The sequence below is a fragment of the Poecilia latipinna genome, unplaced genomic scaffold, assembly GCF_001443285.1.
Source record: "Poecilia latipinna isolate Pla-1442-1.1 unplaced genomic scaffold, P_latipinna-1.0 Scaffold788, whole genome shotgun sequence".
NCBI classification, from domain to species: Eukaryota; Metazoa; Chordata; class Actinopteri; order Cyprinodontiformes; family Poeciliidae; genus Poecilia; species Poecilia latipinna.
Genome location: NW_015113404.1, coordinates 46,707 through 59,708, shown reverse-complemented (window position 1 = coordinate 59,708; position 13,002 = coordinate 46,707).

The window sequence follows — 13,002 nt, the reverse complement described above, 5'->3', positions numbered from 1 at the left end:
AAGGAAGCCCCCCCCCCCCCCACCACCAAAAAAAAAAAATAATAAATACAATTTTCTTTATGAAACACAAGTAAGGCTTTTATGTGTTTTGAAGACAAATTACTCACCTTAAAAGGGTCTTCGCTTTATCTCAGCAGAAGGTGTTTAGGGTTCACACACAGAAACGTAAACCAACACTTGTATGTCTATGACTGCACTGCATTCGAGTGGCAATAAATTATTCATATCTCTTTTGTTCTACACATTACCTAATCCTCAGAGTAAGAAACAGAGTGCTTCTTGGGTTTCTGCTGCAATCCATTTGACTTTAAAACAACTTTGACTGCGAATGTCTGCACATGTGATTCTGTAGCACTGTAAACCGCTAAGGCCAGAAAGTAATGGAATATCTCATGGGCTTTAAAAATTATTTAAGGTTTTGTTTTTTTTTTTTTTTTTTTTTTTTTTTTTTCCTTAAGTTCTGCAAAAGAAGATTTAAATTTACAAAAAAATGAATCGTGCTGAAGTCCCCTCGCAGCCAGAAACGGGTAATTCAGACTTGAATTAATCACACCAACGGTGCTGGCCTCTTTCAATTCTTAAGAAAAAATATTGAGCTACTTTTATGTAAGAGAGGTTGAGTAAGGACAGAATATTACATATGTTTCAGGTTGAATTTGTTTAACTTAATTGCTTGACCAAGGAAAGGTGTTTTACTTTTTCATTTCAAGTCTCTTGAATTTTAATTTTGACTTATCTACAGGGACTGCAGGCTGCAAATTTGTAAATCTTCTGTGCATATTGATTGACTTTAGACATAACAAAAAAAAAGTTAAATTTATGTTGCAGCAACTCAGAAAGAGACAATACCAAAACATTGGTATTGTCTTGATATTAATTCCTTAATTAATATTCATCCAACAGTAGATATTAGTTAAAAAATAAATCTACTGTTGGAGTCAAGGCCACCTAATCCAAGACCAAGCTCAGTGCCCCTCACTACAATGACACAATAAAATCTGAACCATGATAAAAGGTGCTTCCCAAATTGATCTCAAAGGTGAGTGTCAGAAAAAGCCCCCAAAAAACAAAAAAGAAAATTCAGAGAGATTGCTAACATTAGACAGTATGGTAGGAGACAGATAAAATAAAATAAAAAATGTTTAACTCCTCCACCGCCTCCCCAGCCTGGTAAGAACCAGTCTCTTGTCCTACGCTTTTTGCTCTCGGCTGTTGAGAAACTATTGCTTCCTTGGAGACATGGACTGTGTTGAGTTGTTCGATTTTAAACAGCTGCTAACATTTGCCAGTGACGTCTGTAATGTGCTTCTCTGGTGCTAAGAAATTTAGCGGCAATTATCTGGACTGTGAACAACCAACCAAGAGGAGAGAGCCCACACTTTGCTGGAAGCAAGACATTATTTTTGAGCAGAGTTGCACAGAGGGCAATATCCAGGCTGTGTCTTCCCAGTGCTACTATTGACGTATGCACAAGGGTTATTGAGAGATAAGAACCTCCTCTTGACTCTGATTGGCTGTTTCTTACTGAGTTGCAGTTAGTACTGGGAGCACTGGGATAAGGCAGAGAAGCCATTTTTTTTTCTCACATATCTCCCTTATTCTGTCATGACAAAAATAACAATTTGAACAAAATTGTATTTTTTAAAAAAATAAAAGTTACATTCAGACTTTGACTAGACTAAAACTATTTTAATTCTGTTTTGTTTCTCAATTCCATCATTTACAGGAAGTTGCCCATGTGGTCAGATTGTCACAGTTCCTCCACTATGTTTTATACCTATATGTGATAATATGTAACAGAATGCTATCAGTCCACAGAATATTTCCTCAAAAACGTTGTTTGGGAAATATGAGACGGGCCTTTGTGTCCTTTTTGGTCAGCAGTGGTTTTGGTTGCGTAAATCTCTCATGGACGCCATTCTTGCACCATCTGTATCCAGTGTTGAGTCATGAGAACTGACCTTAATTGAAGCAAGTGAGGACTGCAGAGCTTTAGATGCTGTGCTAGTTTTTTTTTTGTTTGTTTGTTTTTTTTGCGTCCTAAAAGTCTTAGCCAGTGGTTTTGCAACCCCTTTTAGACTAAAACTTTTGACGTCGGTGACTCTAAACGCAGCTTTTTGTATTTATTCGGGTTAAATCTAAAATAAGTTTGATCTGAAAAAAAACTAAGTGACAAGAAACAAAAGAGAGAGAATCTGTAGCTGAGCAACCACTTTTTCTCACCACTGCATTCATAAAACATTTTTATTGATATCAGAATCAGTGTGCTCACACAAATGTAGAGCACATTATCAGTAACTTTGCCGTATATTGTAGCAATGATATTTGTAGTCTTACGATAGGAATTTAATAAATCGGACCTGCAAGGACACTTCCAAAAAACAGGTAGCCCACATTGTCTTATAATTACACTGGACTGATTTGTGACATTTTGGTTTTGGCGAAGCCCAAATGGTAAAGTTCAGCCTGTGAATGTTCAGTTTCCCAGCAGGAAATTGTGTCAGACATGACAACAAAACATTATCTAGACATAATCATACTCATTGAGCTACATCCTATCTGTCCCAGTTTACCCCGTATGACATAATACCTCTTTGTTCTCTTCCAACATGGGAGCCAACCTGTTCACAAGCCTTATTGAAAAAGTGTCTCTTTTCATGGTGTCCTTACAGGAGAACATAAAAAAGATTTGGCTCTGAGATTAATTGAAGAGGGACCTTTACAAGAAATGAGACAGGGACAGTGTGATTGTCCCACATCTTAGCCAGATAATGGTGTCTTGGCTGCAGCGATCCCTCTGGAGCCGTCTCTAAGCCTCAGACAATGGGGAAAAAAATAACCTTGCCGTATCCCATGCTGACACTGGGCCCACCCAGCACAGATTGGTACCATTGTGCCACGCAGGCAATCTTAATTAGATTTGACGTCACTGTCCTGCCAGCTGTATTGATCTAGGCCTTAGGTTTATCTCTGGAGATCACAATTTGTGAAGAGAAATTGCAGTTTTAAGGGTTTCCAACCATGACCAATCAAGCCTTTCCAGGAGTTCTTCTTCACTGGTCAGTGGGGTAAGTTGCCTTTCGTTTGTATCTCTTATGATCACAGCAAAAAAAAAAAAAAAACCCAGCTAACAAAATAAAACTAGCAAGGTACGTCCTAAAGGATTAGACAGCTTTAGGGACCCTTGTTATAAATCAAATATCTTGTAATCGAATTCAACTGCTTTTGACAAATTTGACACTCTAATTAAGACACATAATTAGGCCCTTTCACTGAGGAATTGACGTATTATGTTGTTATAGTTCATATTTCTTAAGTTTTATTTTCAAGAAGGAAAAAAAAAAACTTTCACGACACATTTTCTGCCGTATTACAGACAATTTTGTGGAGAAATTAAGGCAGAAAGTCAACCTGTTATGCATCACCACACTCGTGTTATTCCATATTCTCCATCCTTACCGACTCTATTGAAACCACTCCGCACGGCTCCAAGGTGTTGTCATACATTCTTTATGTTACTGTAATAATGGGGCAGAGGACTGGTCAGAAATGCAGGGTGGAAGGGGAAAAGAGAGACTCGTGTGGTGCTGTCAATATATCTCCGACGCCGGGGGCAGATTTGATAATCGAGGTCTGAGTGACACAAGTTTAAGAGGCGGCATCAGCAACCTGTTTGAATCTGCCAGTATCCTGACAGATAAGCAATCTGCCTGCAACTTAACCTCAACCCTGACATAATGTGATTCACTTTCAACAAGACATGGAAAGATGGCTCTCCGAGAGTTGGCTGAGAGTAAGCAGAAATCAATTTTAAACTTCTTTAAAGAAACTCAGTTTGTTGAAATCCTTTTGCCGAAAATAAGAAAGGCATGATTGCATCAGTGTGGTGACGTTTGCGTATTTGCTGTGTCTGTGCGTTATTAATCATCAGGGCCTGTGGAATGGCAAACCGTATTAGTTGTTTTTCCCCCTTTGCTAACCAGGTAAGGGCATTGTTTGAAATGGCTGTCAGTCTAATGGCAGCTGTTCGGGTCATGTCCAGCAGCCACAGCCCTCCTGTGAGTCATCCTCTGCATTGCATTCACAATGATCCCTAACAGAAGGAGAGATGGAATATTTCTTTGATGATTTTTTTGTTTTGTTTTTGTTTTTTTGTGTGTGTGTGTGTGTGTGTGGATGCTTTCAGTGAGAAACGCTTCAAAACGACACCAGGGATTGTCAGACAGTGAGGTTTTATGGAGGAATCTAGATCTTTTCTGCTTCCGTAGAGCAGGTAATTTACCACAGTTAAAAGTACACACAGACTGAATCCCAATTAGCTCATCTGAGCATTCACAGCAAAGATTTGAGGGGTTGCCAATTTTCTGGTGATTGAAAAACATTAAGCATTTTCTCTTTTAGCAAATATGTTTAGTTAGAAACTTCGAGTGTTTAAACGCATTACCCACTGATGTAACAGCACACAGAAAAACAGAAAATAAGGATATTCAACGTGGTTATAATTTCTAATTGTCGCAACAATTGTAGTATTGCTGATGCATTTTCTTCTGTCATTGTCAAATTTCTACTTTGTAGCAGGTAAACTTTGTGAATTTGAATGATGTGTTAAAGCTCAGGAGATGGACTCAGATAGTGGGATTTGGCCCAAGGTCATAGCACTGTGGGGCTGATTACATTGCATTATTAATCATGCATTATTAAACTTACGTGTAAGCAGCCACTTTCTGAGACATAAATCTTATAATACTATTGCGAAAAATTCTGATACACATCACAGCAAAATTTTAAAACCATGTGTTCATTTGTCCCCTGATCTGTGTTTGCATAAACCAATATTTGTAGTTGTAAAATGACGTGTAAAATTTCAAGTGGCATGGATATTTTTGCACAGCAAGTTGTCATCATAGTCAAATAATAAAAAAAAAAAAACAAGACAAATAAACTCACTTTGTGTTTGGGTAAAGATATGTGATCAACAAATCACTGCTGTTGCCACAAAGTAAAGGCATTATGAAACTACAGAGGCCTTTTCAATCAAATTGGATCTGGTGTTGTAGTGCTAACTGTCCAGCAATTCTTAACATTGTCTGGGTCAAAATCTGTGGGTCAAACAAAGACTTTGATCAGGGAGTGGGACACAGTTAAAATGTGTGATGTTCCACGTATGAAATTCCAAAGTTTTAAAATGTTTCACATAAGATTTTTACATCCACTGACTTCTAGAGCTGTAGAAAACAGCTTATTTCTTCTTCTTTGTGTGTTTGCAGGCCTGGTCTCACACCTTGAGGCACAGCTGAAATCACTCCTTCCTAATCAGTGGACTGCATGAAAGCTTCTGTCATCCAGTAGGCATGTGTGATTTGGTTGACAGTTAAACTTAATCATTGGTGCTGGGAGCCATGCCGCAACTAGCTCTCTTGTGAACTTTTTAAATTCCTCATATTTTGTTTTGGATGAGAGGTTTGGCAGGGGTTTTCTGGAATTTTCTCACAGCTAGTTGTTTTTTTGTTTTTTTTTTTTCTTGTGCTTAGCCAGGGTGTTGTTTTTTTGTTTTCCTTTCTTGATGGATGATCTGCTAGATCTGTTTAGAGATTGTTTGTAAAACTCATCTCCGAACTGAGGCTGCAAAGAGGATTCACAAACAATGAGTGTTGTTCACAAGTTAATTTATAAAGGAAGATACTGATATTATGTTTTTGTAAGGATACTAAGATAAATACAATAAGATGTGGAATTAAACCGGGTCCATGCAGTGTAATCTTTGAAAGAAAATTTTATAACAGCCAAGCAAAACGGACCATTTAAGGTCTGCCCTGCTTTTAAAAAAAAGTACCACAAACGCTGGCCAAACATTCTTTTTTTTCTTTTTCGTAGAACCAGTTAAGAATCAAGTGGAGAGGCCCACAGAAATCCCAAAAACGTCTAATCCATCATTTAGTAACTACATGAATTTCATTTGAAAACATTTTAGAGTGATTGAGATCCAAACAACCTTGGCAAATTAGAATAATTGTAATAAAATATTATTCCAGGTACATAAACTCTCTGACAATTTCATTACCAGTGATGCTTTTCTTTCTTTCTTTCTTTTTAAAGTACTACTGACAGCTTTTGATGTGTTAAAACGTATTCATGCTCAATTGAAATGCACTATATTTTATAGTGAAGTCAACTGCAATCATGTGGAGGGAGAAAATGAGTGGTTCCCATTTGAGGATAAAAAATGCCATACCTGCACTTACCATTCTTCACTATCATCTTGCTTTACTCACTCACTCAGTCTTTGTCATGAGCACCTACAGCTGTCATTTATCTCACTCGTGTTCCCCATAATTTATAGTGGCTTGTAAATGAACAGTAGGAGTAATGTTCTCAGCGCGGTTGGTCCGTTAATCAGCAGTCTACAAGCGCAGATACTCTGGTAGTCCGGGCGGAAGAGGCACCGATGTGCACTCAAACACACACACATGCTCACTGCGATATGTAAATACAGGCAGATGCTCATGCATAGCATTTCCAAGTCAGCCCTTAAAGTGGATAAATGTGTGGAAATTGAACTTTTCTACAAACCAGGTGCATTAGCTCTGATGCGCTGGATAGCAGCCTGGATAGGAGGAAGTTGCTCAATGCTTTGAGAAAACATACTAATGGGGAATGAGGACATTTTTTATTTTTTTTTCTTGACGTGATCCTAGGAAAAAATAAAAAATAAAAAAAAATCTATGCCTGCTGGCTGCATGGCACCTCTCTGCAGGACGTGAGCCGTCAGGGATTCCAGCCCTTGAGCATCATTCCTGTGCTTGACAGGGAGATGACACGCTGTCAATCACTTATTCTCTCTGCAGCAGCCCATTCACAGTGATAGCATCCACAAGGCAAAGAAACTTCTCACTATCTTAATGTGACAGACTAAGGGCTCTTTCATATGATTTGCGTTATCTATTTGAAGGATTTGCTTTGAGAATGTTCTCTACAAATACAGGTAAATAGAAAATCTTAAAATTGACACAAAATACCTGTTTATTTGCGGTCTTGGAGGTATTTGGGGAGTGAAGGGGTAAAAACTGCATACAGATTCGAGTGTTCCTTGCAAAGAGGGATGTGCATCTACATATCAGTAGCCCCGCATGTTGGTAAATATCCACCTGATCCTACGATGCTTGGATCGATGCTGACCCCTGAAAGCTGTAAGTTGCAAGGTGTGTTCTTCATGGACAGGACTTGTTTGTCCTGCGTATCCTGCAGAGGCTTGATTCGACTGAGATCTGAGAAATTTAGAGGTCAAGTCGACTCAATGCACTGTACATTCTTTCCAACATTACCTTCTTTGGCAGACAGTGGCCTGTCTGTTGAATTAGACCACACAGGCCAGTCTTTAGTCCCCGAGGCTGAACCACGTTTTCGTGTATTCAATGGAAAATCTTTAAAAATACATCACGATTATATACAACGCATCAGTTAGAACGTTGGGTGTGTATATAATTGCTAGTGAAACGTTTTACATGTCTTTGTATCTGTCTTTTTCTCCAAATTCACATGACGTTTATGTTAATATGTACACACAAACAGCATAGCTAAAAGTGTTCCTGTTCCTAACATGATACAGTAGTTACCTCATCATATCCTACCAACAAATAGGTGAGCTAAAGTTGTATTTACTCCACCTGACGATGATCACAAGCCGGATCAGATACGTGAGCATGCTCAACTCCGTGCAGTCCAGAGGAGAAGTGGCAAAGAGCTCCCTAAATGATAGAGCTCTTTGCTCTAAATCAAAGCGTACACACCTCATTTCAGAAGTTCATCGTTTCATTCATGATCCATGTGTCAAAGCCTATTGATCGGTGAAGCATGAACTTTCCCATGGAAGTAGGGACGTCTTGGCATTGCTGTGGGAACTGCCTAGGCTCACAATGTATTCCTCTGCATTTTACTAATGTAATAAATAACATGTTTACGAATTGATGTTGTACAGCGGTACGTGTGTGTGGCAGGTTTAACGAGGTAGTAACCTCTAGGAGTGCAAATGAGAAGTCGCGTTCTGCATCTTTCACTCATGCTGGGCTGTTCTGGGACCGCTGACACACAAGTTGAAATTCCAACTTTTTGCCTTTGTATTATGACTGGGGCTGCGGGGTAAAAGCATAAAATAAATGCCTTGTCCAGAATAGTAGGGATATTTTGCACACCTGACATGTTTATATGTGCAAGCATCATTTAACTGAATGGAAATTAAAATTTTCATGAGAATTTTGTTTTGTAAATTCTGTTTTTTTGTTTTGTTTTTAAATCACTGACAGAACCCCGGTCATGTTCAGTGTTGCTTTCATCAGACTACACCAGTGCCACTGGGTTCACTGGGTTTTAATGGTGTCACCATTAATTTCCAATGTATGATGAACAAATTACTTGCTTCACACCATGCTTTTATATTTAAGATTTTTTTTTTTTTTGAAGTAAGAAAGTTCTTACGTTAGCTTGTGCTAGTTGAGTCTCTAACGAGAACTTCTTGCTGGCTGGCAGGCTGGTTAAAAAACATGAAAAAAGCCTCCAGCATATTTGAATTGTTTGTGTGGCAGCATCCTCAGTACTTGGGAGAAACAAAATGGTGCAAATTCAGTTTACAAATGGTTTATAATCGTAAGAGCACTGCAACTAGCTGATCATTAGAGGCTAGCGATGCAAAATTTAGTATTTAGCGTCTGCTTTGCAGATTCCAAGTAGTGCTATTTAAACTGCTATTGTACAGTTTTTCAGGGAAAAAGTGCATTTGATCATTTGTAGTTCAAAATGTGAAATAAATGGACTGTTATAACTTGATCTGGTTTGTTTTGCAGGCAACCTTTTGAGATTCATAGGACCTTTTTATTCTATTGTTGAAAACACAACAAATTTCAAAGTTTTTTTTTTTTGACATTAGGGCCAAAATACCTCAAAACAACAATGAAAGCAAAATAAAAAAAAGTGTATAATGTATTGTCTAAGTAAACATAATTTTCCCCAAAATATTATCTGAATATCTTTTCTCCTTATTCTCACACCCAGTGTTTTATGTAATCTCTCTCATGTTGTGAAGTGGATGCATCATTACATTTCATTATGTATTTCCTGTTATCACATTTTTCCTCACTAAGAAAATCCTGTCAACAGTTTTCATTTTCTATTCTCTCTGAGTTCTGCCTGTGTGACTTTGAGAGAGCATGAGTCATTCTTTGTTAGCAAAGTGTCCTAATTTTTAAATACACTGTAGACATGATACATCTTTTCAAAACAGATTAACTGTGTCTTATTTTGATCTTTAAATAAGCCGATTATTTGGGCAGAGACAATGTCGTTGTCACTGATGTCCTTTGTGTTTATGCTAATTGCGAGCTAATTAATCTTTACAAATACATTTTATTCTGCGATGGTATTAATTGGGATACCATCGTTCCTGCTAGGCCTGCTTGGGTCTTGTGTTTTGGTTTTTGATGCTATTAATGATGGATTTAGTTGCCAGAGTTTGCAGGAAAAGAAATGCAGAACCTAACTTTTTTTTTTTTTTTTTTTTTGGTGGAATTACGTGAATGTATCCATTTTTCATTATCGCTGACACCCTGCAGTTGTTTTTGCATGTAAAAGGGATGCATTATTCAGTCAGGGAGCAGCTAAATATAAACAGATTAAATTTTGAGTGTTTGTCAAAGCCCTTCTCAGAAGAAAGTGTCAGTGTAACCCAGTTTTGGATGTGCCTCTTGTGCAATCATTTTGACTCATTACACAATGGGGCTGCAGTATAAAGGGTCACAGACTCTTGACTAAATCCATTTATTGTTACTTTGACATGATCCATGTTTGACTTCATATATATGAATCTTTTATCAAGTCCAGAATCCTTTGAACTTGTTGGCACTTCTGTTAAAGATGCTTAAAGTTTTACAATTCATATTTTAGTAGCATAATATAACATCTGGAATTGTTTTTAATTTTGTCAAATTTGTTTGTTTTTTTCCCTAAAATCTGTAACAAAATAAAACAAAAAAACGTGGAACGTTGGCATCTGAGCAAAAGCCCCATGAATGCTATGCCTTTGTAATTTATTTTGCCTCTTTAGCATTTCCTTTCAGAAATATTGTTAACCACTTTCAGACTAAGCAAGGCGAACTTTTTTTATATAATTATTTCCATCTGTGCAATCGCTAAAGGATCCTGTAACAAGTTGAGTTAAGAATAATCTGCCATTAAAATATGATCAATAAAAAAAATTTCATGATTGGGACCCAGTGCCATTACACATATTGGGAAAATTGTGTCATTTTACGAAGTGCCTATTGACCTAATTTTAATGAGTTTCATTATATTCAGGGAGAGGCTTTTGGCTTCATAATTTTCAATTTATCCAAAATACGCTTTGAGCATAAAACGTTTGAAACGTTAACAACAAGTAGTACGACTGGGTCTGTGAAAGAAGGCAATAACAAGGGGAAGAGAGAAACGATATGACTATATTTTCATCGTTTGTCGCGGCGTTGTGACGTTCCATATGTTTAACATCATCCACAGAGAGACAAAGAAATGTTGAGGCTTTGGTTTAAAGCCCTAAGCATAAAACTAACTGATCAAAGCAAAAGCTTTTCCTGAAAAACCTTTTTTTATTTTATTTTTTTTAAATCTGGATTTGCTGTCAAGAAGGAGCTCATTGTTGCTCCTTCATTATGTTATCCAGTTGTACATCAGAGATCTGTAGTATTATCTTTGAAATTCAGATTTTTTTTTTTTTGGCTACAAGTTTAATAATTATTATATTAATATTGAATTGGAGTTAGGCTTGCTTGTTCAGTGATTTCACGACGACAGCAAAACATCTTCCAAAGCATAACGGGCTTATGGTGATAAACTGATTTCTGCAAATACAGATGTGGATTCAGATGTTTTCCTGATATTGGAAAATTCCTTTTTATCTCTTTCAAGAAGTTCTTGTATGTCTGTAGACTGCAATTTACTGGAAACAGACAGTAAAAGATAGTTTGTCTCATTAGATAGTCACTTATATAACGAGACTCTGCAAGGTGGATAAAATGGGAACACATTTGACCTTGGAACATTTTTGAACATAATCCTTCATTTCACAGATTACTAACAGGTACATGACCTTAATAATATCTGTTCATAGCAGAGTGGTGGCTGAGTGTTTCTTAATTAAATTAATTCATTTATTTATTTTACCCCGCACAAAATCATTTAAATCTGGATCATGCCGAAGAAGCAACACAGGGCTGAACAGTTCCAGTGGTGCATGTTGTAGATTTTTCGCTGCTTGAACAAACATGAATGACATGAACTGGTCATTAATCAGTTCCCGCAGAACAGCAAAAATGGCTCGATGACTGACTTTGGACACCCTTACTGCAAAATGGAGTAACTAAAACTTGTCCGATTGACACATTCTCCCACCGGAGCTGGGGATAAATGCATCTCCTCCAGAATAGCAATGTTGCCCTTTAGATTATACACCAGACATCTGAAGTTTTATCTCTCAACTCTGGATTTTCCACTTTCCAAACTTAACAATGGTATTATTATTATTATTATTATTATTGATTTGCAGACATGGATGCATATCTGCTAAGTAAATACTGCTCACTATGCCTGTAAATGTAGGCGGACACCGATGACTTCATAGATCTGCAGCTGCATGCCATGCTCCTGTTTTCAGATATTTGAATGAGCTGTGCTTCATGAGATGTTTGGAGCTTCGGAAATAGTTTATTTTACTCCAACCTAACCTACGACTATCCCTGACCTTTTTGACATTTTCTGACCTTTTTGACATTTTCTGACCTTTTGACATTTTCTGACCTTTTCGCCGTTTCCCTTGGTCCTCATGAGGCTGGTTGGTAACCAAGGTTCTCTAACAAACTTCTGACATCTTCTCAACCTTTATATACTTTTCCTCCCTTAAGAGTAGATGTCATTAACTTTGCAAAAGCAATGTTGCACTGATATTTTTTTCAACTTGGCTTCAATTAATTATGCATATTTAAATGCGTTGGAAACCTGCCCCACTGTAACCATCAAAATGTCACAGTGCAAATAATCTATTTCATTATTTTGAGCAACTAGATGTGTGAGAACTTCTAACTGACTATTTTACTTTCAGTGGAGAGCAGAGTATACAAGAGTGAACCACTGTATGTGTTTTTCCTTTACAGTTATATTGGCCCAGTTCAACTCCCAGAGGCTGCAAAGCTAACCAATAGGGGAGGGAGTAACTGCTGTTCATTTGAGAATGACAAATATAACGCCTTTTCCTCACCCCAGTAATGGATTTTTCCTTGTAGCTCCGACAACTTGCTGCTGACCTTGGCACTCAGCAGCTACACCTGGGGGTCAGCGGCTCGCTTTCCTTTTCAAATAAAGGGGAGTGTGCTTTGCGAGGGGACAGGAGGCGAGTGATTCAGTAAGCAAATATTATTATTATTATTATTATGGAAAAATAATCTTTTATCATATTTTTAATTAGTGGGTAGACAAGTTACATATTAGCAAAAACTTCATTTCAGATTTAATAAAACAGGTCAAGATCCAGATCTTTTGTGAAAGAACAAAAAAAAAAAAAAGTATATCGGTTTTCTTAACCAACCACCTAAATAATTAGAATCCTTTCTTGTCTGCGAAATACTCCTTTTCAAAGCGATAATATGGTATTTTTGAATGAAAACTTTGTTTTCAAATGCGGGAAGACCAGTGGCCAGTAAACACATCAATTTCAGCTTAAACAGATTACTGTTTACTGAAACAGCCTCCCTCCCAATCTCTGTTTATTCCTCTGGCTCATGTGCTAAATCCCAAACTGGATAGCGTTGCTCTGGCGCGGCGCCGCGCTGCGAGGCTCATCTCTGCCCCGACAATGGAGGGGAGGACAAACGGACTGATGACCTGACATGTATGAGCGCAGATTGTGGAAGACAAATGGGAGCAGGACGGTGGGAGGATGACCGTGCCACTCAGACGAGACACTCG